The sequence below is a fragment of the Peromyscus maniculatus genome, chromosome 5, assembly GCF_049852395.1.
Source record: "Peromyscus maniculatus bairdii isolate BWxNUB_F1_BW_parent chromosome 5, HU_Pman_BW_mat_3.1, whole genome shotgun sequence".
NCBI lineage: Eukaryota > Metazoa > Chordata > Mammalia > Rodentia > Cricetidae > Peromyscus > Peromyscus maniculatus.
Genome location: NC_134856.1, coordinates 61,559,136 through 61,584,412, shown reverse-complemented (window position 1 = coordinate 61,584,412; position 25,277 = coordinate 61,559,136). Strand labels below are relative to the sequence as shown.

Sequence of the window (25,277 nt, the reverse complement as noted above, 5' to 3'; positions counted from 1 at the left end):
TCTAACCTGTGTCTTCTGGAAGAGCAGCAAGTTCTCTTAACAGCTGAGCCATCACTCCATCCCCTGGACCAGAAGTTTTCATAATCCATTCTGAACCTGAGACTCAGAGCAGTTAGAGGGTGGCTGCAAACAGTATCTTCAGTGCCGACATGAGGCATCTCCATTTCCCATCTCTGGAGAAAGTGAGATGTTGGAGTTAGGAGACCATGGGCTGGCTCTGATGCTCACTGTGGTCTGGGCAAAACTGCTTAACACGGATGAACCTCAGTTCCTTCCTCTCTCAAGGGGACCAAGGAAATTCTGCAGGGCTCTTGGGATGAGAGATGGGATAGCTGGGTGTCTGGCATGTGACAAGCAATCCATTATCTCGTTACTGTTTTGGGGTTTGCCTCTGAGTAAGAAGTTGGAAAGACAACACATCGCAAAGGTCTCATGAGAGTAGCTGGAGGAGTGATTCACACTTGTTAATGGAACCTTCCAGAAATAGAAAACAGAGGTCCTTCCAGCAACTGCCTGCGACTTTGGTTTCATTCTCCATCCTGAGTTATATACCAGTGAGTCTCAGAAGGTGAGTGAGAGATGTGAGGCCTAGCTATGGTGTCCTGGAGCTATTGCTCAGCCCTTCCATCCAGCCCATAGGAGTGCTCAGGATGTTGCAGCACTGTACCAAATGTTTTTGTTTGTTTGTTTTTGTTTTGTGTTTTTTTTTTTTCCAGGCAGGGTTTCTCTGTGTAGCTTTGGTGCTTTTCCTGGAACTCACTTTGTAGCCCAGGCTGGCTTCAAACTCACAGAGATCCGCCTGCATCTGCCTCCCGAATGCTAGGATTAAAGGCGTGCGCCACCGCCGCCGCCGCTGCCGCCACCACCACCACCACCACCACCACCCAGCCCGCCAAATGTTTTTACTTAAGAACCATTTGTCTGGAACCAGCTGACTGACAGTACCAAGAGATTTGGCCCATGAGTCAAGACTCAGAGCCAGTCTTGACGTTTCCATATGATGTCATAGGTGGGTCACTAGAATACTTTGTGCTGGCTATACAGTTGCGAGAAGGCAGGACACTGAGCAGAGAGAGTGCCGTAGAGTGCTGTGCACAGTCCAAGAAGAGCAGGAGGGAGCAGAGAGAGGATGATTCAAATATGAGACCTGCCTTAGCAGGTAAGTGAGCCACAGCAATCCAGATGCCTGATGTTCCTGAGGCAGGGAGGGGGCAGCAAACCAGGTCCTCTGAATAGAGTTAATATTCCTGGTAGACCTCAGTATTAAACAGAAAAACACGATAAATTTACAATAATTTTTAGGTTCTTTAAAACATGCTGATGAGATTAAAAAGTAACCATTGAAGCTTCTTTGCATGTCTGTGATTATGGGAAAGTACATACATTGTGAAAACTTCCCTTTTACCTTTTTTAGGGGTACAGTTTTATGATGGAAGTGCACACCCTATAGCTCTGTATCCTCACCAATGAACCTCTTTATCTGTCCATGCTGAAACTCAGAAACTGTGTGCTGATGTTTCTTGTTGCTACGACAGCATACCTGACCGAGGTGACCTAAGGGAGGAAGGGTTGACTGTGGCTCACAGTTCAAGGGACACAGTTCATCACAGTGGGGAAGCAGTGATGTGGGAAAGCAAATCTCCTTGTTACATGCCGCCAACCTGGAAAGAGAGAGCTCAGACCAGGAAGTGGGGCTATAATACGCTCTCAAGCCCCGCCCTCAAGCCCCACCCTCCCCACAGCGGCCCACTTCCTCAAGCCATATCTCAGAAAGTTTCTACAGCCTCCAAAGACAGCTCCCCCTGCTGGAGACTCAATGTTTAAATACATTAGCCTCAGGGGCACATTTTCAGCCCCTATGAAATACTACCTCCTCTTCCTTCTGAAGCATCTGGTAACAGAAGTCTTTCCTATGCTTCCCCACTCCAACAATATATTATCATTGGCGAATGCTATTTTCTTGATATAAGACCTCTGTTTGTCCTTTCAGACGTAAGTATAGCACAGAGGCCCATGTGGAAATATCTTTGGAATATTCCTTCATGCCTTGATTTTTGACCTTGGTGAAATAAGCAATATGATGTTTATAAAAGAACACTTGTGAAGAAGAAAGCCTTGGATGGGGCTTTGGGGTCCTCCTGAGTCGCTGACAGCTGTTATTCCCTGGAAACCTCCACGGAAAGAAAGAAATATGGCAGCACTCTTCATCGTGAATGTGAGAAGTGGCTCCCTTCCAAGGCGGCTGAGGGAGGCTCATCGCTGCGGGTCCCCCTCACCCAGGCTCTTGCTTCTTCCCAGGCTGCTGTTGACACAGCTGTGTGGGGGTCTGGGAAGTACCGCAAGGCAGCCAGGGCTGGCCACCGCTCCTTTATGTCCCTGTGTGATGTCTTCAGGGACAACGGCTTCACTCACAGGCTGGTGCTGTGAGGAGCAGGAAGCCCCTCAGGTAGAATACCCGTTTTCTCAAAACCCAGACTGTGGCCACCAGCCTGCAGATTTCCACGAGGACTCAGTGGGGTGAGACAGTGAGGGGACACGGGCTACTTCAGAGAAACAGAAAGTGGCCACCCTGGAAGGGTAGGCGCATGTTCACGACATCCATCTTTTCCCTTTAGAATTGGCGGCAATGCCCTTCCTTGAAGCATGACGTGTTGTTCCCCTGAGGTGACCGAGGCTGCCAGCCAGCCCTGCTGTGTCACCACTGCGTGTCTCCATTTTGTCCACCAGTAAGACAGGGTTAATCGCTCCTGGCCTGGCTGCTAAGCCCAAGTGAGAAAATGGATGGAAAGTGACTTACAAGTCAGAGGTGCTTTCCATTTGGCGTGTGGCTGGTCTTGTGGTGTCCCTTGGGGGTGGGTCCTTGAATGGGTTAAGACCCAGCCTCTGGTGGGGTGCCGTGGCAGTGGGAATGTGAATGGTTGGGACCACCTAAGCTTCTGGTGGTGAGGTGGCATCTCCTATTCATGTTACTTTTCCCCCAGGGGCTATCACCGTTTACACCAGGTACTCCACGGGGGGCACGAACACCATCAGCCACCATTGCCCAGAAGGACAGATGGCAACTAGCAGGCATAATGACCACCGGCTATGTGACCTGTGCTGTGTGATCTCCCAGGGTCTCAGTTTCTTCCGATTTCAAGTGGCTGGTGGACGTGGGAGTTTCCTGAAGGTCACCTCAAGCACCAAATACATACGCATCCAGCAACAGAGATATGCTTACCACATTATGAGGGAGCCTAGAAAGGTGCTAGAATGGTAGCTTCTGGGGAATCAGGCCCTCGGTGTGCAGTATTCATGTTCATGCCTCTGGCTACATTCTATAGCCCATGTTCACGGCACAACTAACTTTCCTTTGGTTTCTGTCATCTGAACTCACTGGGCTGTGTCTTGGCTTTCTTGCTCCTACCTGGGCAATCTGAGCATCCCTCCTTTGCAGCCCCATGGAACCAGGTTTCAGAGAGCCTCCTGGAAGGACGTTGGTGTCTGAGTTGCTTCTGTTTCTTGATTTATTGCTGTGGCCACGTTTGTTCTTTGTGAGTTCTTCCGCCTCAGCATCCTGGCGGAGAGGTCCTTGGCAGGATGATTCCGGACCCAGCAACCTTGGCGCTGACTTCTTTGAAGGCATGTTTACTGATGTCACCGAACTGAGTGACGGAACTGATGGCTCTCCCTTCAGAACAAGGACATTTGACCAACTGGTTTTGCTGCAGTGAGAATGGTGAGGGACATGTGAGTTGTATTTAAATAAGCAAGTCCGCACAGAGGAGGGGACTATCTACATAACATCTAGTCCCCCAGAGAAACCGGGGAGAGACCAACCTGGGCAGACGGCCTCAGAAGCCATGCATACCCATAGACTGCTGCCTCCTTGAAAGCCTTTTGGATCTCTCTCTCTCTCTCTCTCTCTCTCTCTCTCTCTCTCTCTCTCTCTCTCTCTCACACACACACACACACACACACACACACACACACTGTCTTGAAGATGTTATTCCTAAGGTGACATTCGTCTTGTTTGTTTGTTTGAGACAGGTCTCTCATTAGGCTTCAGTTCACTGTTTTAAGTGGACTGTCTGGCCAGTGATTCCCACCCCCTCCAGGGATCTGTCTATCTCTGGTCTCAGAGCTACAACCACAAACATGTATTACCACGATCAGTGGACCAACCGCAGGTCCTCTTGCCAGCTGGCTGACCCATCTTCCCAGCCTAGACTGGATTCTCTAGGGTCCCCTCTAGCCCCTACTCTGAGTCTGGGCCTTTCTGTAGATTCATACTTGCAGCTTCTGAGAGAACATGGCTCCCGGAGGAAACAGTGGCGGGAGAAGGTCCTAGAATTGGATGGAAGTATTTGATTTGGAAGTATTTTGATGTGTTGGGTCAGTCATTTTAGAAAAGTTGAAGACTCAGAGAGAACTGTGCTTTTGAATTAGTCAACACAAGGTCTTAGAGTCATGACAGGAAGGCTGACATGCAGTTCTGACTGAGGCCACGTGTGTCTGCACCACCATTGACCATTTTCTTTCTTCTTCTTTTTTTTTTTTTTTTTAATGCTAACACCAACTTTGTTTCTTTCTCTGTTCTTTCTTTTAGGAAAAATATATTCTTTCTTTTTAAATGTGTATGGATGCTGTGCCTGTGGAAGCCAGAAGAGGGCATCAACTCTCCTGGAACTCAAGTTAAAGACTGTTAAGAGCTACCCTGTGGGTTCTGGGAATTCAGCCTCAGTCCTCTGGGGAAAGAGTCAGTGCTCTTAACGGCTGAGCCATCTCTCCAGCACTTATGGAAAGAGGGTGAACACACCCCACTTCGACCTGACAACTGTCATGATCACCACATAAAACGCAGCCCACGAGAAGGCATTGACTGCCACAGTTGATCCTTGCCGTGGTCAGGTGAACCGGGTTTAGAGAGGGGCCAGCTGGAGACTCAGCTGCCTTTGGGTCTAGTTTCCCGGTTTGGTTAGAACCAGTCCTTCAGGGGCTTTCCTCGATCTCCTTCAAAGCTCCCCCTCACCACCCCCAACACATTGATTTTCCCCTAACTCCTGTTCCACCCAGGTTTTTCTCCTTGTTTCCTTCCCTTGTACTTTTGATCTTTGTGGTTTCACCGACCCAAGATCAGCTGCAGTTCACAAACGCCCAGTGGAAAATTCCAGAAGCAAACAGTTCATATGTTTTTAAGTTGCATGGTGTTCTGAATGGCATGATGAAATCCTGAGCTGTCCCACACCGCCCCACTTGGCACACACAGGTCATTCCTTCACACAGTGTATCCACACAGGACATTGCCTACCCATTATCCATTCAGTAGCCATCTTGGGTATCAGGTCAATGGCTGCAGTTTTACAGTGTTTGTGCTCAAGGTGCTTTTGGATAGTAGCCCAACTCTGGAGCAAAGTACCTGTGTCGCCTATCTTGTGTCATTCATCTGTGGACTTGTCCCCTTTCTGCACAAGACGAAAGAAGAGCGTAGTACATGGAGGCATTTTGAAAGTGAGCACTGTTATATTTTTTTGTCTTGTTATTAGTGATTGTTGTTAATTCCCTACATTGGCAGGGATGTGTCTATAAGAAAAGGGCCCATTCTATACAGGTTTAGTATGAGTCAGAGTTTCAAGTGTTCGCTGGGAAATTTGAGACACGGGCCCTTTCTATGCTTTGACTCTGCAATGTCCCCTGACAGGCTCAGATCCTAAGTGCTTGGCCCCCAGCTTGTGGTAGTGTTTGGACAGCTGTGGCGCCTTCAGGAAGTGGGGCCTAGCTGACAGAAGTCGGCCTCTCTGAGTTCAAACCTGCCCTGGTCCCAGTGTTTTCTCTTTCATGGGCAAGCTGCCATGTGAACACATATAGACAGACTGGGACGCTCCCTCTGCCATGTCTCCACCACCATGATGAACTGAAGTCCCTCCGAACCGTGAGCCTAGACTAGCCTCTCCTGTAAAATGTCACTGTTAGGCACATTGTCATAGTGACAAGAAAAAAAAACCATAAGCCTTGTAGATGAGGGGGAATGGGAATGTGCCCTTACCCCCGGCTCTCCTAAACCCAAGGTTCCCTTTTAGGATTCTGTATGGGGAGGACCTTCTAGAACATTCCAGTTCAGTGTGAAGTGTCCCTGGATGTCACAGTGTGCTGAGGCTGGACCACCTGTACACATGAGCATCTTAGGACAGTCAGAAGCATGATGTGGCTGGATGTGGCTTAGTCTTCTTAATGGGAGGAGGGACAGCTTGAGGGCAAGAAGCTAGGCTTCATGACCACCCCAGGCTCCCCAGGGAGAGATGCTGTTATTGTTCCCACTGTCCTTGTTGCTCTGCCCCGAATGTGTCTACTTTTGTCCTGACCCACCAGAAATCTTTTCAAGGACCTCGAATAAGCCCTGCATGAGAATGCCATGCTTGTTTTTGTTTTATGATTTTTTTCAAATTAACATCTCCATATTTATTGCATAGAAGATTGGAAGAAGAGGCCCACCACACAAGATGTTCTTAAATGTATGTGATGCAAGACTGAACCTCATCTTGGATCGCAGAGCAAGGAAGGCCTGCCTTCCAGTCCCTTTTTGGGTGCCTTCTGCTGTCGGTTGTAACAGAGAAGGTCATGGCTAACCGAGCATGGAGGCTGAGGGGTTAATTTCCATCCTGTCTTAGCTTTGGCCTCTACGTGTGCCAAACATCCTTCAAACATCACCTGCAAGTTACTGGAGCTTTAAATCGAAATGTCACCCGGCTTTTCGTTTGCACTTGCTGTGTGTACCCCCTCGGGACAGATTGTCCTGTGGTTACAAGGGATGATAGCCTTCTCATAACTCTCCTGTGGATGACTTCATCCGCCTAACATCTGCCGCACAGCACGGGCCAGCGGGTAAGAAGGGCTTGGATCTTGTCCTCACATGATGTCATTTGGTTCCCAGCGCCTGGAACTCGGCATCAAAACACAACCAAAACAAAAAGGAACGTGTCTCTCCAGGCTTGGGGTGGCCTCAGGGTTCGTGGTGAATGGGAAGAACCAGATGCCCAGGAGCCTCACCCTCAGGGCATGTTCTCCGAAACCCACAGCCAAGCAAGTATGTTTCAGTGGAGAAGCCAGGGGGGTGGAAGGACGTCACCCTTGCAGTAAGACTCAATTCCGGGTTCTGTTTCTCTGCAGGCTGGGGTTGTGCCTCCACTTCTATTCAGTCTGTGGGAGGCGGTCCGTGTAGGCCATCAGCCTTTTGTGTTACCTAACAAGACGGTGTGTGTATTCAGCATCCAGCTGCCTGAAGGCCTGGGTAACCATACTGCACAGAACCGCCTGCTTAGTTCATAACTGAAGACAAGCCCAGGCCATCCTTCTACACGCTGGATGCCGTACTGTTCCTTGGCTTAGAAAACACACACAGGGGCTGGGCAGATGGCCACACAAACACGAGGACCCAAGTTCAATCCCGGCACCTACACAAAAGCTGGAGAGAATGACTGCCTGTCTGTAAGACCAGTTTTGGTAATAGAATGGGTGTGGACTGAGATAGAAGCATCCCTGTGGCTTTTGGCCAGCGAGTCTAACCAAACCAGTAAGGCCCAGGCTCAGTGAGAGGCCGTGTCTCAAAAAAGAAAGTGGAAAGCGATTGAGGAGGACATCTGACTTTGATCTCTGGACTCTATACACATGCTCCTCACACATGTACATACACATACACGCACAACTGCACACATACACACATCCAGAGAGAAAGACAGAGCCCTAAAATCAGACGGGAGTCCCCAACCAACCAGGAGGTCACTGCCAAGGTTTATTTCATAGCTTCCTTGGAAAGGTCTAGAGAGGCCCTTCAATTGTCAAAGATAATTTATGAGCACTCTTCTTAAACTAGTTTCCAAAATATTGGGACTATCTCCAGGAGTCAAGGTCTTCTTACTTCTGAGGTCTGCCCGAGTTTCAGGACATGGTGCTCTCCCTGAGTAGGGACCCAGGGACCGGATGACTCAGGGCATCACAGCTCTTGTGATTCTCTAGAGAAGTGGCCATGAGTCCCGTAAGAGCACCAGCTGTGAGGCAGGGACTATGCTCTCCTGTGCCTCTCATTGTGGATGGGCACCGGGAAGGTCACAGGAAGAAGGAAGCCCCCGCTGTCCTCTACCCCAACCAGTGCCTGCCCACCTTGCTCTGGGGCTGAACACCTAGCTAAGGTTTGGCCATCAGCAGGCTCCACCTTTCCACCTTTAGCTAGTCCCTTTTAGGGACCACATGTTCTGTACTATAGACCCCCTGACTGAAGAGTCCCTAGGCAGGGAGTCTTCAGCTTCTCCCCACCCCAAGAGGTATCAAGTCTGGGTATGCCCAGATGTCAAATGCATGGCTGGTCAGCAATTTTGTTGCTCGGCTCGTTTTCTTGCTCCCTGTTGCTTTTGACCAACGCTGCTCTCTCTTGGCACACTTGCCACTCTGCTAGAAAGTATGTGTAGATGAGGCCTCTCTTTCAAGGCCAATCTCAGAGACTCAAAACAATTTGGGGGTGCAGAACGGCCGGCTGATGATCATGCTCAGTCTCTGAGAGAGGCTGCTTGTCTCTGAAACCTGGGAGGGATGCTAAAGACATAAGGTCACGAGAAAGATGGCTACGCAGTCCTCAGCACATTGCCTGGCCTGCGTATCTGGAGGGCTGGCCAAACCCTGGAATGTACCGATGCTTGGGGTGTCAGGAGGCATCTTCAGTGTCTGTGACCGTCCTGGAGTTGGAGGCCCTGGAAGCTGATCTGGTTCCTGGGGTTGTTGAATTATGCACCAGCCACGTGTGTGCATTCTTCAAATGTTCAGGAAAAAACATCTCAGGTGAGCGCCCTGAGTTGGGCTCTTTGCAAAGAAGATAAGTGGCGGAGGAGGTAGCTGAGTTGGTAAAGTGCCTGCCTTGGCAAGGACAAGCACACGAAGTCTGAGTCTCAGAGCCTATGCACAAAGCCAGGGGTGGTGCAGCTTGTAACGCCAGCACTGGAGAGGGAGACAGGAAGGTCCCCAAGCCCACTGGCTGGACAGCCTAGCCTACTCGGCATGTTCGAACCCCATCTCACACACACACCGAAAGTGGGCACCACCCAAGCAATGACACCCATGGCTGTCTTCTGGGTTACAAATACATGTGCACACGTGTGTGTGTGCACTTGCATACACATGTATGTGTTCTCACACACAGAAGTACACCACCTGCCCCTACTCTGAAAGAAAGAAAAAAAAGAAAGAAAGAAAGGAAGAAAGAGAGAGAGAGGGAGGGAGGGAGGGAGGGAGGGAGGGAAGGAGAGAGAGAGAGAGAGAGAGAGAGAGAGAGAGAAAAGAAAGAAAGAAAGAAAAAAGAAAGAGAGAGAGAGAAAGAAAGAAAGAAAGAAAGAGAGAGAGAGAGAGAGAGAGAGAGAAAGAAAGAAAGAAAGAAAGAAAGAAAGAAAGAAAGAAAGAAAGAAAGAAAGAAAGAAAGAAAGAAAGAAAGAAAGAAAGAAAGAAAGAAAGAAAGAAAGAGGAACATGTAAGACTAGTCAAGCTTTGGCTTGGAGTGGACATGCTGGCCCTTTGTCTACATACCTGGGGCCGATGACATCACACAGCCAAGCTCTGCGTAGAGTCGAGTAAGGAGCCAAAGGGTAGGAGAGCATTCTTTGCAGGAAGCTTGAAAACTAGAGGGAGGGGTGGACTTGGAATCAGCCACATGTCACTGAAGATGTGAGTGCTTCCCTGGGGCCAGGTAAAGTGCTCAGGGCGGGTGGCCTAAGAGTCAGGGGTGAGTGCTTTGGTGGAGCAGCAGGAGGCTTCAGGTTAGGGAAGAATTAGTTTCTTGGGCTAGGAAGTGGGGCTCTCTCTCTGGTGGGGTCTCTGTCCCTTGGGGTCTTCTGTGTGTACAAACTGCTAACTCTAGCATTCAAGGGGAGTGAAAGGACATGTCTGACCTTGCTAGCCAGGGCTCTCCAGGGCTCTGTGGAGGAAGTGGAAAGGACCCTGTTGGACCTGCTCCTGCCGTTCTCTTCCATGCGGGCTGACTATGCCCCCAGCCTTGGGTGTAGTGTAGAGCAGACCTGTTTACTCTGGCATCTTTGCCAGTACTGGGCCCCTCTGAGCATGCACAAGAGGCTTCCCCTTTGTAGGGCCCGAGAGGCTTGTACACAGTGTCTCCATAGTGTCTTCCCTTAGGCTCAATGATGCCACATATTCAGAATGTTCCAGAATAATTACTCAGCTTGTCACACATCCAGGTGCCATTTTTTTTAAAAGGAAAAAAAACAAAACAACAAAACAGCAGCAACCAAGATTTTTGCCATGTGTGGTGGCTCAGGACTTTAATCCCACTATTTGGGATAAATAGATAGATAGAGGCAAAGCAGATGTCTGAGTTCGAGGCTAGCCTGATCTATAGATCAAGTTCCAGGATAGCCAGGGCTACACAGAGAAACCCTGTCTCAAAGAAACACCCTCAAAAAAAATTGAAAAAAAATTTTTTTCATACAATATTTTTTGATCACGTTTTTCCCCTTCTTAATTCCTTCCTGATCCTTCCCACATCCATACCCACTCAGCTTCATGTGTCCCCTCTGTCTTTAAAATAAACAAAAGCAAAACAACAAAAAAAGTAAGAGACACACACCCCTCACTCCCCCCAAAACCAAAATAAACAAGCAAAAGACCAACAAGACCAAAATGTCCAAACAAAGTGAGTCAAAAATTCTACAAAAATACCACTGACTGTATTCTGCATTGGCTAGTTACTCTTGCATGGGGCCTGCCTCAGAGTGTGCTTGATACACCCGGTGAGACTCCCTTACAGAAAACCAATTGTTTTTTCTTTGCCGAGGTGTTTCTTGTAGATACCTTGTTGGTGAGGGGTTGGAGCCCACGTCCACACCCCCTCTCAGTGCTGTGACTCCATCTTGCTTGAACCTGTGCAGGCCTTGCGTGCATTGCCGCAGTCTCTGTGAATTCGTTTGGGCATCTGCCCTGTTGCATCTGTTGCATCTGGAGGACTGTTTCCTTGGCGTCATCCATCATCTTCGGCTCTTAAAATTTTTCTGCCTCCTCTTCCCCATAAACCCCTGAGTCATGAGGGGAGGGCTTTGATGAAGACACCCCATTTAGGACTGAGTGCTCCGAAGTCTCCCATTCTCTTCACATTGTCCAGTTGTGGATCTGTGTTAGTTTCCACCTTCTGCAAGAAGAAGCTTCTCTGATGAGGGCTGAGCAAGGCCCTGATTTACGGTTATAGCGGTATGCCATTAGGAGTTGTTTTATTGCTGTATTCCTTTATCAGAAGAATAGTAGTAGGTTTCCCTTTAAGCTCCTGACCTATCTAGTCTCAGGTTCTTGACCATGTTAGCAATGTCAGGTATGGGTTCCATTTCATAGAGCGTCCTTAAAGCCGAGTGGAAGGTGGGTTGGTTACTCCTACATTTGTGCCACTAATGCATCAGCATACCTTGCAGGCAGGTCATCGTCATAGGTCACAGGGATTGTAACTGGAAAACATATGATTGCTTTTCTCCCCTGGTAGTATTCAGACTACCTTCTAGTACCACGAATGCCAGTCTAGTTAGAAACCAGCTCAACCTCTCTGTGTTTGATGAAATCTCAGTATTTTTGATTTGCACTTCCCTGATGAATAAGGATGTTAAAACTTTTTCTTTAAAGGTTTCTCAGCCATTTGTATTTCATCTTTTGAGCACTCTCTACCTAGCTCTGAACACTATTTTTAAATCGGGTTATTTAGTTTTTTTTTTTTTTTTTTTTTTTTTTTTTGGTTGGTTTGTTTATTTGTCTGGGGTTTTTTTTTAGTTCTTTGTATATAACTTAGACATTGTATCAGATGTGTAATTGGTAGAGACATCTCCATTCCGTGGGCTGCCGCTTTCAGGCACCACTCTTTGCACGCCTGTCCAGGCCTTTTCAGAAGGAAACTCAGCCTGTGCTGCTCCCCGCCACTTCGGGGCTTCTCACCACACCAGGAAAACAAACTCCCCATGCTCAGGGTGACCCTCGAGGCCCTGCTCCATCTCCCTTGCTCTCCTCCTCAGCAGAGTCGACACCGCCCTCCCACTTGAGCCGCCATACTTCCTCACCTTTCCTCAGGGCCTTTGCCTCCGTCCCTGTCCTGGAGGATGTGCCCCCCACATACTCCTGGCCCTCTTCACCCGCCACCATCTTACTCTGTCCAATGCACTCTGTGCTGTGTCTCTGGGACGAGTGCCTGGTCCTTGAGTTCCCTGTGCACATGGCCGCCCCCCATGACGTCACAGCCTGCTGTAGAGGCAGCTCAAGGGTGCCTCTCTCTAGAGCCCTTGAGATCACGAGGGCTATAGAGGGCCGGAGGTGTAAGCTGTCCAGACCGAGAACTTCGGCCGTAATGCTTGAGTGTCTTCTCCTCACTCTCATGATCACACAGTGGAATTTTCCAGAAGTAATGTGGTAGTTCAGTAGAGTGGGGCTAGAAGCAGAAGCCATTTTCCAATGTGCAAAACAAGGCCACATTTTTTTACTAAGTGCTTTTATTTTGGGAGATGGTTCTCGTCTTCCCAAATCGCTAATATATGTTAACAAGTTGCAGGTTTATTATTGCTATTTTTTAAATGATTTAGAGGAAAAAAAGAAAGACAAGAAAGGAATCAGGGTGAAGGGGTTTGAAACAAGGTCTCATGTATTCCAGGTTAGCCTCGAACTTGCTATGTACCCAAAGGCTGGCCTCGAACTCCTCATCTTCCTCCTTAGCTTCTCAAGTGATGAGGTTACAGGCTTTGGGCTGGATTAGCAAATTTTTCTTTAAACTTTGAGTTTAAGGTGTCTGGCAGTAAATGCTGACAAACAAATGCTCTCGGGGAACTTGATTATTTTTAAGGATGAACAGAGCTCCTGACGTCAAAAAGCTTGAAACCCGCTGCCACTCAGTCTTGTTGAACTTGTTCGATCCAGGACCTCCATCTCCATCACTTTGGGCCAGTGGAGACTGTCATGTCAGCCCCTCTTGGCAGTCATGCTCCATGTGCAATGTGTTGGCCTCTTTGGCTGTGACAGAGCTGAACAGACACAGTGTCACAGCAGACAATAATTGGGAACAGCTCTGTGACCTTGGCTGCCACCCTGTCCCCAGCCTTCTGGGTCACAGCTTCCTCACAGTGGACTTCTCTGAATTTATCTCAGTGTAGATCTGTGAAGAAGGCATCATGTGACATCTTTTTTTTTTTATCATGTGACATCTTAATGTCACTGTATATAATACTGTTACATCTTTCCCCCCTTCTGTTGAACTAGGGTTACACCTAGGCCGTGCACATTTTAGACAAGCACTCTACCCCTGTGCTGTATCCTCAGAACCCTTCTTTACTCTTTATTTTTGATCCAGGGTCTCATTAGGTTGTCCAGGCTGGCTGTGAACTTAACAATCCTCTTGCTTCAGTCTTCTGAGTAACTAGGATGAGAGGCCGGTGCAGCCATGGTGAGTGTAGGTATGTCTTAATTAAGAACAGCCGTAACTGGGGCTAGGAAGACGGCGCTGAGGGTAAGCATCTGTTCCTGTGCAAGCATGAAGGCCTGAGCTTGGTTCCCAGCACCAATGCAAACAGAAGCCTAGTGCAACGGCATGTGCCTGAAATCCTGGCCCTGGGGAGGTGGAGAGGGGAGGATCCCTGGGTTGCTGGCCAGCTAGTCTAGCCGGATAATAGAGCTCCATGTTTAGTGATTCTGTCAAATAAATAAATGAATGAATGAATAAATAAATAAATAAATAAAGTGGAGAGACATTGGGGAAGGCATCTGATTTGATGTCAGTCTCTCTAGCTCTCTCTCTCACTCACACACACACACACACACACACACACACACACACACACACACACAAATATGTACACATGTGGAAAACAAAATACAATAATAAAGAGGATTTGGACTACATGTAATGGAGAATGGAGAATGAATCTCCTCCAAGAGTGAGGGAAGAACAGGGTGATCAGCAGAGGCGACTTCTCTAGGCCTTTGCAAGTTCGCTTTCCATAGTCATGTGGGGGTGGCTATGGGGCCCTCACATTGGTCAGCTTATGAGGGATAGTCAGGGTCCAGAAGAAGGTGCATTCTGGCTTGACTACCTCCAGATACAAGGAGCAGGAAAAGTCTTCAAGGTGGCAGGGCCAGGCTCAGGGGACAGTGTTCTGCCCGCTGTTTCCAAAAGGCAAGAAACCCAAGATAATGGCTACTTTATCCTTCACTGGCTCTTCTGAGCAGCTATTGCCCTGCCTGATGAATGAAATCTAGAGCCGTGTTTAATATTGGTGTAAATAGACTGTGTCATGAGGAAGACTCTAGCAGGGACCAAAGAGGACCCCTGAAGAGCCAGAGTGTGCAAGTGAGACATGTTCAAAGGCTTGGGTGTCTTTGGAAGGAAGCCTGATGCTCTGTCTAGTTAAAGACTACATTTCCTTTCCTTATTTGAACTCAGTTGGCCCAACTGTGAAATGGGACCATGCTCTCAGCCTTGTGAACAGAAGTCCCCAGTTAACCAAGCAGCTTGGTGAAGAATCTTGGTGAACTTGAGCATCTGAGGACACACTTGTCCTTTCTGAGACCCTGCTAGGAAATTAGGAGATGGCCACTGGGGAAGAAAAACAGGTCAAAATCCACGGCCAGTGTGAACAGGCCCTCCTCATCTCCCTGGCTCTCTGCCGGGGGACTGTATTTCAGTTTGTTTGGTTTCCTCATGGTTTCTGTGAACTTAGGAGCTGCAGCCAGCCTGGCAGCCCATAGAGCCCATTCAGATACTGCCAGGTGTCAGTTTCCCAAGTGGTGGCTCACACCCAGCACTTAGGACCCTGATGCAGAAGGATTGCCACGAGTTCAAGGCCAGCACGGGCTGGGCTATACACTGAAACCTCATCTCACATACACCACCAGCAGTAAAACACCTCCCCATACACAAACAAAAGGATTAGTCTGGTCCAAAGTTGACGAGCCAGGAAAAGTGGTCTACCAGGACTGCCGTGGACTGTGTTCCCTCGGAAGGGGGACTGACCAGCGCACTGGGCAGCACCTCCCTGTGTCCTAGCTGTCATCTTGAAAGCTGTCCCCACTTCATGGCCTGAAATAGAGGGTCGCACCTGCTCAAATTAGCTGATGTCCAAAGGGTCCCACCCCTCTCGAAAAATCCTCCATGCATAACGATGCCGCGTCGCCAGCTAGCAGGTCAGCAGTGGGGCCGCTCGGCCTAGGCACACACCGACCACAAGTACCCTTGTGCAGGATGCACTTGAGAATGGAGGAAGGCTGAGCTCTCTTCATGGCCTTCAGCCTGGTAAACCGGGTCAAGGGGACATGAGGACACCCACTTAGAGGCCATGAGAGTGTGACAGGGGACAGAAGATGTACTGGTTCCCCGTAGAAAGGTAGCTGGCCACTTTGCTAGGTTTTTATCTCCCAGTTGAAAAAAAAAATCCTAGCCTTTGTGACCAGTTTAGTTTTATTCTGTTGCTGGGACAAATATGATAACCAAAAGCAACTTAAGGGATACTTTCACTTCCGGGTCACAGTTCACCCTCGGGGAAAGCCAGAGCAGGAACTCAAGCAGGAGCTTTGGAACGGCCACCATGGGGGAACACGGCTTTCTGGGTCTCTCACTGGCTCACACTTAGCTAGCTTTCTCATGCAGCCTTGTCCCATCTGCCTGAGGAATGTTCTCACCCACAGTGGGCTAGGCCCTCTTACATCAATTTGTACTCAAGACGATCTCTCATAGACCAATGTAATCCGAGCACCAAGGCTTTTCCTCTTGGATCACTCCAAGCTGTGTCAAGCTGGCAATTTGGTGAGCTGGGACAGTGCCTGAAGAGGGCCATCTACCTGGGGTGCCTCAAGAGGACAACAGGAGCTAACTGACCAGGGCACTTCCTAGAAGTCTGACTTGGAGTCAACATTGTACCCCGTATCTGTCCAAGGGTTCTTACCTCCCAAATCATGTTCACATCGGGAGAGACCCTGCCCCCAGCCTGAAGTTGGAGAAGCACTGTCCAGGTGTTCCCATACAGTCTGCAGAATGGTCTGATGTGGAAAACACAAGCTGAGATGAACTCTGTGTTCCAGCATCCAGGCAAGAGGGGTGGGGTTGGGCGTAGGAGGATTTGAACTCAGGCCTAGGTATGACTCCAAGGCTGCCGCTCTTTGTACCTTCTCAGTGTCACTCCACTCCGCCCTGATGTGGAGAGAGAGATCATATCCCCTGTCTGAAGTCATCTCACCTGAAGGAGGTCAGGTCAAGTTGATCTCATGGAAGTCTTTTTTTGGGTCAACTCTCATTGTAAATATTTTCTATCTGATTGTGCAATGCTGGGCAGTTCGTTACCAGGACTGCAGAGTGGAGATAAGTTTGTGGGAGGGGAACCGCCCACCTCACGCAATGTTGCCATGGGCAATTTCTGAGTGACTCTAGAGCTTCAATGGTCATACGCCAGAGGTGAAGGTCAAGGCTGTGCTGTCGATTAGACCAGGTTCATTTTTTTTTCCATGATCTCAGAGGTAAATAAGAAACCAGAGGCAAACAAGTCGTAGAGATGAAGTGATTGTGTGGTGTGGCAGGCCCTCAGGCCCTACCCTTTCCCAGCAGAGGGCCCTGGTGGCCTCTGGGAAGATGAACAGGGGTGGGGCACTCACACTGAGAAGGTAGTAGCAATGGGCTAGCCCCCAGGAACCCCAGTTTATTCCATAGACAGTGCTAGGAGAAGAGAGGTTCAGACTGTGGGCAGGAGGAGCGGGGGGAGAGGCAGGTAGATTATCCACTGGGCAGGGGACCTCATGGTCTACTCTGGGCTAGCCTCTGACCTACCCTATCCAGATATGCGGAGGGTCTGGAAGGGGACAATAGGAATTTCATCCCAAGGCGACCATAGTGCCCCCAGAGGGGGCAAGTGCAGCCCCACCTGGGCTGTGGCTTCTCTGGGGGAAGGTGTAGCTTGAAGAAGACTGTGTGCAAGGCCAGAAGTGGACAAGGGACTGTCCTTGAGTCAGGGCTGGAACAAGAAGAGCAAATAGATTGTTTTGGAAAGTTGTGGGGCACCTGCCCATGGCCTGCACGACGTACCCAGTGCCCACAAGTCTTCTGCCAGGATCTTGGCTGATAAGACTTTCCACATCCCTGAGAAACAGGTCAGCCACACAGGTGGCTCTCAATCTCCACGGGCCACCTGTTCAGATATCTGACTGGGGTTCCTGAGCCACAACTGGCCCATCTTGCCTCTGTGGGCCTAGGGACCGCCATGGCAATCATGGCTTTTAATGTCTTGAGATCTTGCTTGCTTCCAAGTCCAGATAGAAATGCCTCCTCCTCCATCGGCCACACCACCATTCAGCTTTTCTACTGAATGGACGTCCCAGAGGTTCTCAGAAGTAGAAAGCAGTGTGACCTGTCCATAGCATGCCCCCATGTCATGGCACCTGCATCCCCTGCATTTGTCTGCCTCCCCCAGATCCTTTGACAACATCATGGCAGTCTCTATATTCCGTATTCCACAGACATAGTGGTTTGATAGTCATTAGGTCCCCCAAGTTACCATAATTCCTTACTATTATCCAATGCTCAGTACGCACTGAAGACCCTCAGGTGGCTGTGATTGTGAAACTCTCAGGAGATGGAGATAAGTGTTTGAGCCTGGCCTGGGCTGTATTGTTTGACCCTATCACACACACACAAAACAAACAAAGGCTTGGGATGTAGCTCAGTGGTAGGGCACCCATTGAACACAGGCAGATGACTATGCGTCACAAAACAGAACAGAACAAAACCCAATTGTTCCTATCGTTCTAACGACTGTTTATTTGAAAGCAAGTTCATGGTCAGATTCCACTGAAGGCTTGGGGTCAGTTTTCCTGGGCCACTCCTTGTACATGGCTCTGGCCTCTCATGGATGCCCTTATAATTCAGCTTTATGGTTTATTTGTTCTGCAAGCCATTTTTTTGAGACTCTACCCAGAGCTAGGCCTCGCCTAACATCTGGGAGTCCAAAGATGGTTGAGAACTACTTTGTTGGCCAGAAGAGTGTTTTATTATAAGTGCCCTCGATTTTGCCCACTGTGGCATAGGTTTGTCTTCTCTGGAATGGAGCATGGGCTTTCTGAAGCAAGCAGAACCTCTGTGGTCTCCAAGGTGGCATACCCTGCTTCTGAGCCTGACAACATGACTTCTTAGAGGGATCCCAGAGCAAATTTCGCCTCTGCCGTTTAAAACCTTAGTTCTTAAGCGTTTGAGCCCTTGGGGCCTGGAAGTCACTGCTGGGACTGGAGGCATTTGGGTACAGGGCAGAGGATAGACCAGGTGACCTTTGACATTCACCATGACGCTGCAGTTTGGACACTCAGGACCTGGCTTACGGTAGACGTTGACTTTGCCCTCCATTTTTTTCCCCCTAGGCTTATTGATAGTTCAGGTCGAAGTCCACCAACAGGCATCATCCAGTGGGGATTTATATGGCGTGGAAGTGGGGCACAGTTTCTAGCCGTTACATTTTATGACTTGGCTGGAGCCGGAGGGCAGCACCCTCCTCTCTCCAGTTTGACGTGTCGACGAGTGTGGCAGTTGAAGCAGGGCAGGGCACCAGGGTGGCACAGCTCCTGCCCCTTGTCTTGCTTTCTCACTCAATCTTGCCCCCTCTGAGTTTGTTTTCAGAGGTGTCATCTATAGGTTACGTTATGAAGGGGTGGGGAAACAGCCTGGGCAAGCAAAATTTGGCTTTGTGGCTTATTTGTTCAATGATTTTTTTTTTTTGAGACTCTACCCTGGTTTAGACCCTGCCTAAGATCTAAGAGTCCAAGATCCACCCTGTGGCCAGAAGATCACCACTGAATTACAGAGACACACCATTAGTACCATGATGGGAGAACATCCTGTTACAGGGGACAGAAGGGCACCCATCTCACACAGCTAGGGTGCTAGGGTGCTGCCCATAAGAGGTGGCCTGTACCCTGTATCTTGAAAAGTACATAGGAATTTTCTGGAAGAAGAGGGAAGAGCCTGGCCCCTACATCCCCAGAGACAGGTCAGGTAACATACCCCACATGTGATTTTTATAAAATAATGCTCCATGGAAGTTAGGTAATCTGTCCAACATGAAGGCTGTAGAGTGATCATCATAGACTCTCTGGGGAGACACCCAGCATCCTCACCTTGTTCTGGGCCCAGGGTAACATTCAGTTTCCACTATAAAGAAATGCTCACATGTGTGGTGGTGGCGCACGCCTTTAGTCCCAGCACTCGGGAGTTCGAGCCAGGAGGATCTCTGTGAGGTCGAGGCCAGCCTGGTCTACAGAGCAAGATCCAGGACAGACACCAAAACTACACAGGGAAACCCTGTCTCTCGAAAGAAAGAAAGAAAGAAAGAAAGAAAGAAAGAAAGAAAGAAAGAAAGAAAGAAAGAAAGAAAGAAAGAAAGAAAGAAAGAAAGAAAGCAGGAAAGAAAGAAAGAAGTGCTCACACTTCAGACATAGAGGTGAGTGTGTGTGTACCACTGCCCACATGTGACGGTCAGGGGTCAGCCTTCAGGAGCTGTTTCTCTCCTTACCCCATATGAGTCTCAGGGACTGAACTCAGGTTGTCAGGCTTAGGGGCAAGCACCTTTATCTGCTGAGACACGTCCACGGTCCAACATTTCTCTCTTAAATTCTTACAAACCCTACTTTTGTGGTGTTAGGGACACAGTGTTTCTAGCTAGTGGGTGAGGGGGTTCCAGTGAGGGAAAGCAGTCTGCTGAAGAGTTACTGTCCAAGGACACCATGCTGAGGAGAAAGCCAACTTCCCCTAGCCCTGCCTCGGGTGGCTGACAGGTGTGCTTACAGCATTTCCTTTGGCCTAGAAGGGTCTCAGTTTCCCCATCTATTTATGTTACAGGGCAAAGGCCAGACTTCAAAGGTGTAGGGCCTGCAAAGGAAACCAGGAAGCTGTGTGGCATGGGTTTTCTCACGTGCAGACTCTAGATTTGCAGGATTGGGAGTAGAAAGGAGGCTGTGGAGGAGAGATAAGGGAGGGCAAGGGGAGACGAGAGAGGGTAATGGAATTTGTATGGCACGAGAGCAGAAGGAGGGGCTCTTTGGGGGAAGAAAGGCACCTGAGAGATGGGGGGACAGTGGAGGTGCAAACAGGAACAAAATATGAGCTGGACGTGGCAGCATGCACCTTCCATCCCAACACTCAGGGCATGAGACCAGGAGGATCACAAGTTCGAGGTCATCCCCTTCTACAAAGAGTTCACCATGAGCTACATACCCCAAAACAATAAACAAAAGAACACAGTATAACGATGTAAACACATCAAAATGTCACAGGGAAAGTCATTTCTTGCATTCTAGCTTAGAAAAAGCCAACCCTAGGTGCTGAGGAGATGGCTCATCCAAGACCGGGGTTTGAATCCCCAGAACCCACGTAAACGCCAGGTTGACATGGTGGCCTGCCTGTAATTTCAGCCTCAGAAGGAAGGCAGGGACAAGAGCTTCTCAGAGGAAGCTGGTTAGTAAGGACCCCACCTCAAGCCCAGATTCTTGGCTGGGCAACGGCAGGCGGGCAGGAGCCTCCGCCTCTGGAGAGCGGCAGGTGCTGGTAGCTGAGTGGCAGGTGTAGCATCTTGTGACAGCCACACCAGTCCACACTATGACGTAACCTCTCTCATCCTGATTGCTCTATCCTGGAGGCCCAAGGTCAGAGCCTGTGACATCTGTGTCTGTGCACTGTGCCTTCCTGCCACGTCCCTGACCGCACTGATGGAGCATGGGAGAAAGCAGCAGCTGTCTCTCCTCCACACGACATTGACAGCAGCACTCAGCGTCTCCTGGGGCTCTCTCGGCCTCGGACAAATGGCTGTTACAGCGACAGGATAATGGTGATATACGCAGGGCCTGCCAGTTGGTTAGGCCGGTGGCTTTAATGGCTATCTTGGAGGTGACATTCCATTAGGGGTGATTGAACTTAATTTTAATGGCAGGATGACTTAATGTTTCATCTTCCCTCTTCAGGCTCCAAGGTCAGTCAGAAAACTTTTTCCCCCCAGGAATTATATTACAAAATCTTCACAATGTACCGGTTTGGGAATGCTAACATTCTGAACCATAGTGGGCAAGCAATTATACAAACAGCCTTGTTTGTCCACTTAGGCCTACCGTCCTTAGAGTCCGATAGCCTTGGGTTGAATGTGAACTCCACTCCTGGCTGTATGACTCAGGTCACTTACACAGCCACCCTGTGCTTCAGTCTCCTTATCTGTGGAGTTGGGTAATGAATCTATAGGGCTGTGAACTGTTGGCGTGGTGCTGGGTGCCTGTGTCACATGATTTGGGGTGTGTGAATCATGGAACCCTGCCCCAGACAGGGAAGGACTGTGGAAAAGGCTGTCTCAATGTCCTAATGGTATTTCTCACGGCTGAAACGATGGCAGGTTTATTTTAGCTCAGGGTTTTGGGGGATTTCAGGCCACCAGGATGGGGAAGACGTGGTAGCAGGAGGCTTAGAGGGAGATGAAGGCAGCTGACCAGGAGACAGACATGAGATGGGAAGCAGTCCCCTGGTGACTTACTTCCATCAGCCAGACCCCCCTCTTAAAGGTTCTATACCCTTCCCACAACCACGCTACCAGCTGGGGACCAGGTGTTCAAAACAGGAGCCCATGGCAGACATTTTAGATTTAAACTCCAATATTAGAGTTTGGTTGTGACTTCCTGACTGTGGTTGCCATGTGACCAATCCCCTCCTGCTCTCCCTGCCTTCTCCCTCACTACCTTCTCCTCCATGATGGACTGTGTCCCCTGTGTAGGAAAAGCCTGGTAGACGGTTGGCTGGGGTCAGGGGTACAGGGAGGAACAGGCAGAGGCTGATGTGGAGAGCGCACTGGGGTCCTTTCAGAGGCATGGGGGAAGCTGGGTTCATGGACGTCAGAGCTGGGGTCAGGACCTGGCACTTGCAAGCCAGGTGGGACTGAGGTGGAGCTTTAGAAGTCCTTTCAGGGGTGAGTGTGTTTCTCAGTTCCTTGGAGAGAGGGGAGCAAAGAGATGAGCAGAGTCGAGGTGGAGGGCATAGTCATACGATCAGAGACTCTGGAAGGCTGGACAATGACTAGCACCCTGATGAAGCAGCCAGAAAGATGTCTATAGGTGTCAGCCAGCAGCCTAAGAGGCCAAGAGAGCTGGAGAGACGGGCTGCTGGGGTCAGCTGGGCAGCTTGGGCAGTGGCGGCCGGTGTAAAGGGCCTTTGGGGGACATGGGGATCCAGGAAGGAAGGTCTATGGTGTTGGGTGAGTCAACAGCAGTCTTGGCACTAAGAAACTCTGTAAAACGTTCAGTTTCCCTTCTCAGCTGGGAGTCCCTTCACTATTGATAGATATGAAGCCTCTATGAGGTTTGGTCTTTTGACACCCAGCCAGAACTCCTCACCCTGGACCATGGGCAGCCAGCTACTCAGTCCATCTGTGATGATGAATCTTGATTGTCAAATTGACAGGATCTAGAGTCACCATGGAAACAAGACTCCAAGCGTGTCTGTGAAGGATTATCTAGATTAGGTTTACTGAGGTGTGAAGACCCACTCTGAATGTTGGTGGCACCATTGGGTTGGGGCAGGGGTCCCAGACTAAATAAAAGGAGAAAGCAAGTGCCAGCATCCATCCGTCTCTGCTTCCTGACTGTGGTTGCCATGTGACCAATCCCCTCCTGCTCCCCCAGCCCCCCTACCCTGACTGCCTTCTCCTCCATGATGGACTGTGTCCCCTGGAACTGTGAGCCAAGTAAACTCCTCCGTGAGTTGCTTTTGCCAGGCATTTTGTTACAGCACCATACATAATGAGGGCCTGGGACCTGTGGACTCTAGGCTGCTTCTGCAGGGTTAGCACACGGGTTAGTTATTGTCATCCACTCTCTTTCTGTTTCTTTCAATTCTCCTGGGGCTCCCCAGACTCAGGACTAAGCCATCAGGTTGGGAGACTATGTAGTGAAGTCCTCAGCATTTTTATATCCTAAGCTGTCCCATCTCTTCGATATTTGGCCATCACGTCTGTATTAAGCTCAAACATTTCAATGGGCCCTTGGAGAGGGAAGGAGAGAGGCTGGGCTGCAGGTGACCTTTGGCCCTCTGTGGTGCTATTTGATCCATTTGAAGAAGTGAATTGAACATTGGACCTATTATTCTTTAATACTCAGCAGCCTCCACTCCCCTCCTGAGCAGACTTTTGTGTCCCTTGACAACCATTCGATAACTTGTGAGTTATGCAAGAAAACCCACAGATAAGAAAGCAGAGCAGTGTGGGGACTACAAGGTCCCCATGGAATAATTGATATCTGGGCTAAGGTCTTTGTTCTGGCACATTCCATGGTAGCTAGTACTTCTGAGATGGCCCCAGAGGTTCTTGCTTCTTAGTACTCAGATTGTGAGCCCACTCTCCCATGGAGGAGGGCTGACCCTGGTAACCACCAGGATACTGTGGAAATGACCATGTGTGACCTCTGAGGCTGAGTCACATATACATGGTGTCTTCTATTCTGTTTGCTTGGGTCACTGTGGAGGAAGCTAGCTGCTACCTTAGAAGGACGCTCCGTCAGCCACATGGACAGTCCAATGTAGGAAGGACTTAAGGCCCCTTGCCAGTGGCTAGCACCAACCTGTCAGATGGGCAACCATGAAGCCATCTTAGGTGTGGATCCTCCAGTCCCAGCCAAACCTTGAGATGATGGTACCCTGGACTCACAGCAGCACACAGAAGAGTCTGAGTCTGACCTGCCAGGCAAAGCTGCTCCAGGAGGTACAGCTCAGCCTGGACTCACCTACGGTTCTCACTTCTGGTGTTTTCATGCTATGTGTGTTGTATTCGCTGCCCCCACCCCTACCCCGTGATGCTGGTGTTGGCACGCAGGTTCACAGAGGCCCTCAGTGCCTGGCCATCCCTTCCACCTGAGTCGTTGCAGGGACCTGGGGAGTTCTTTCCCAGGCTCTGAAGTTCCCACCGGAGTAGAATAGGAGCTGGTGCAGCACCGGAACCCTCTGGCAGTGGATATTCACTGTGGGACTTGGCAGAGGGGGGCAGCACACTGTCAGGAGGATTACATTAGCACACAGCTCCTGGAGTCTTGTCACCGCTATCTGAAGTATTAGCCTTTGACTCTGTGACCAGCGCCCGAGACAAACAATTAGAAAGGAGAGAAAGTTTATTTTGAGTCATGGTTTCATGGTTGAAAGTCCACAGCCAGATCCATCACTTTCAGCGGTGTGTTTAGGGCAGGCATAGTGTCGGAAGGATGCAGTGGAGGGACATTGCTCACCTTGTGGCAGCCAGGAAGCAGAGAAAATGGGGCAGGAGAGGAGACACCTGTCAGTGATGTATGTTTTCCAATATATCCCACCTTCTGCTTTCTACCACCATCCAATAGTATCATCAAATTATGGCCGGGTGGTGGTGGCACACGCCTTTAATCCCAGCACTCAGGAGGCAGAGCCAGGCGGATCTTTGTGAGTTTGAGGCCAGCCTGGGCTACGGAGTGAGTTTCAGGAAAGGCACAAAGCTATACAGAGAAACCCTGTCTCGAAAAACCAAAAAAAAGAAAAAAAAAATTATGAATCCATGAAGGGATCAATCATTGATTAGGCCAGAGTCCTTAGTCACTTCCCCAGAGTCCATCAGCTGGTGTATTAGTTACTTCTCATTGCTGCAACAAAATACTTTAAAAAACAAACAAACCAAAAAAACCAACCTAAGCAGGAAGGATTTATTTTGGCTCACGGTTCAAGGGCATCGTGGAGGGGAAGGAGTAGGAGCTTGAATCAGCTGGTCACACCACATCTGTAGTCAGGAAGCTGAGAGAGATGAACGCTGGTGCTCAGCTCTCTTTCCCCCTTCCAACATGTATCGTTGTTGTTGTTATTATTATCATTATAATTGTCATTGTGTGTGCCCACTCCCACGCATGCTCACACGTGACACACATGCGCACTCCACGGTACATATGTGGAGGTTTGAGGATCAACTCCTGGAGCAGTTTCTCTCCTGTCAGCTTCACCTGAGTTCTGGGGCTCGAACTCGGTTGTCAGGATGGCACAGGAAGCACCTTTCCCCACTGGGCCATATCACCACCCCTCGCTTTTTCTTTTTGAGCAGTCCAGGACATCAGCCCTTGCAGGGTGCCACTCATAATTAGGGAGGCTCTTCCTACCGCAGCTAACATACTCTAGATAATCCCTCACAGGCATGCCCAGAGCTTGTCTCCTAAGTGAGTCTAGCTCTACCATATTGACAACCAACATTAACTTTCACTGCTGGCCACCAAGCCCCTAAGAT

The 25,277-nt window shown here is 49.4% G+C and overlaps 1 long non-coding RNA gene across 1 annotated transcript; it reads right to left on the bottom strand.

Moving 5' to 3' along the window:
* Window positions 1–12,534: 12,534 nt before the first annotated feature.
* On the bottom strand, window positions 12,535–16,295 carry LOC143273353 (uncharacterized). The gene is made up of 2 exons (XR_013051394.1): window positions 15,930–16,295; window positions 12,535–13,147 (listed from the first exon to the last, which is right to left on the bottom strand). It is a non-coding gene; the product is annotated as an uncharacterized LOC143273353 (long non-coding RNA).
* Window positions 16,296–25,277: the final 8,982 nt, after the last annotated feature.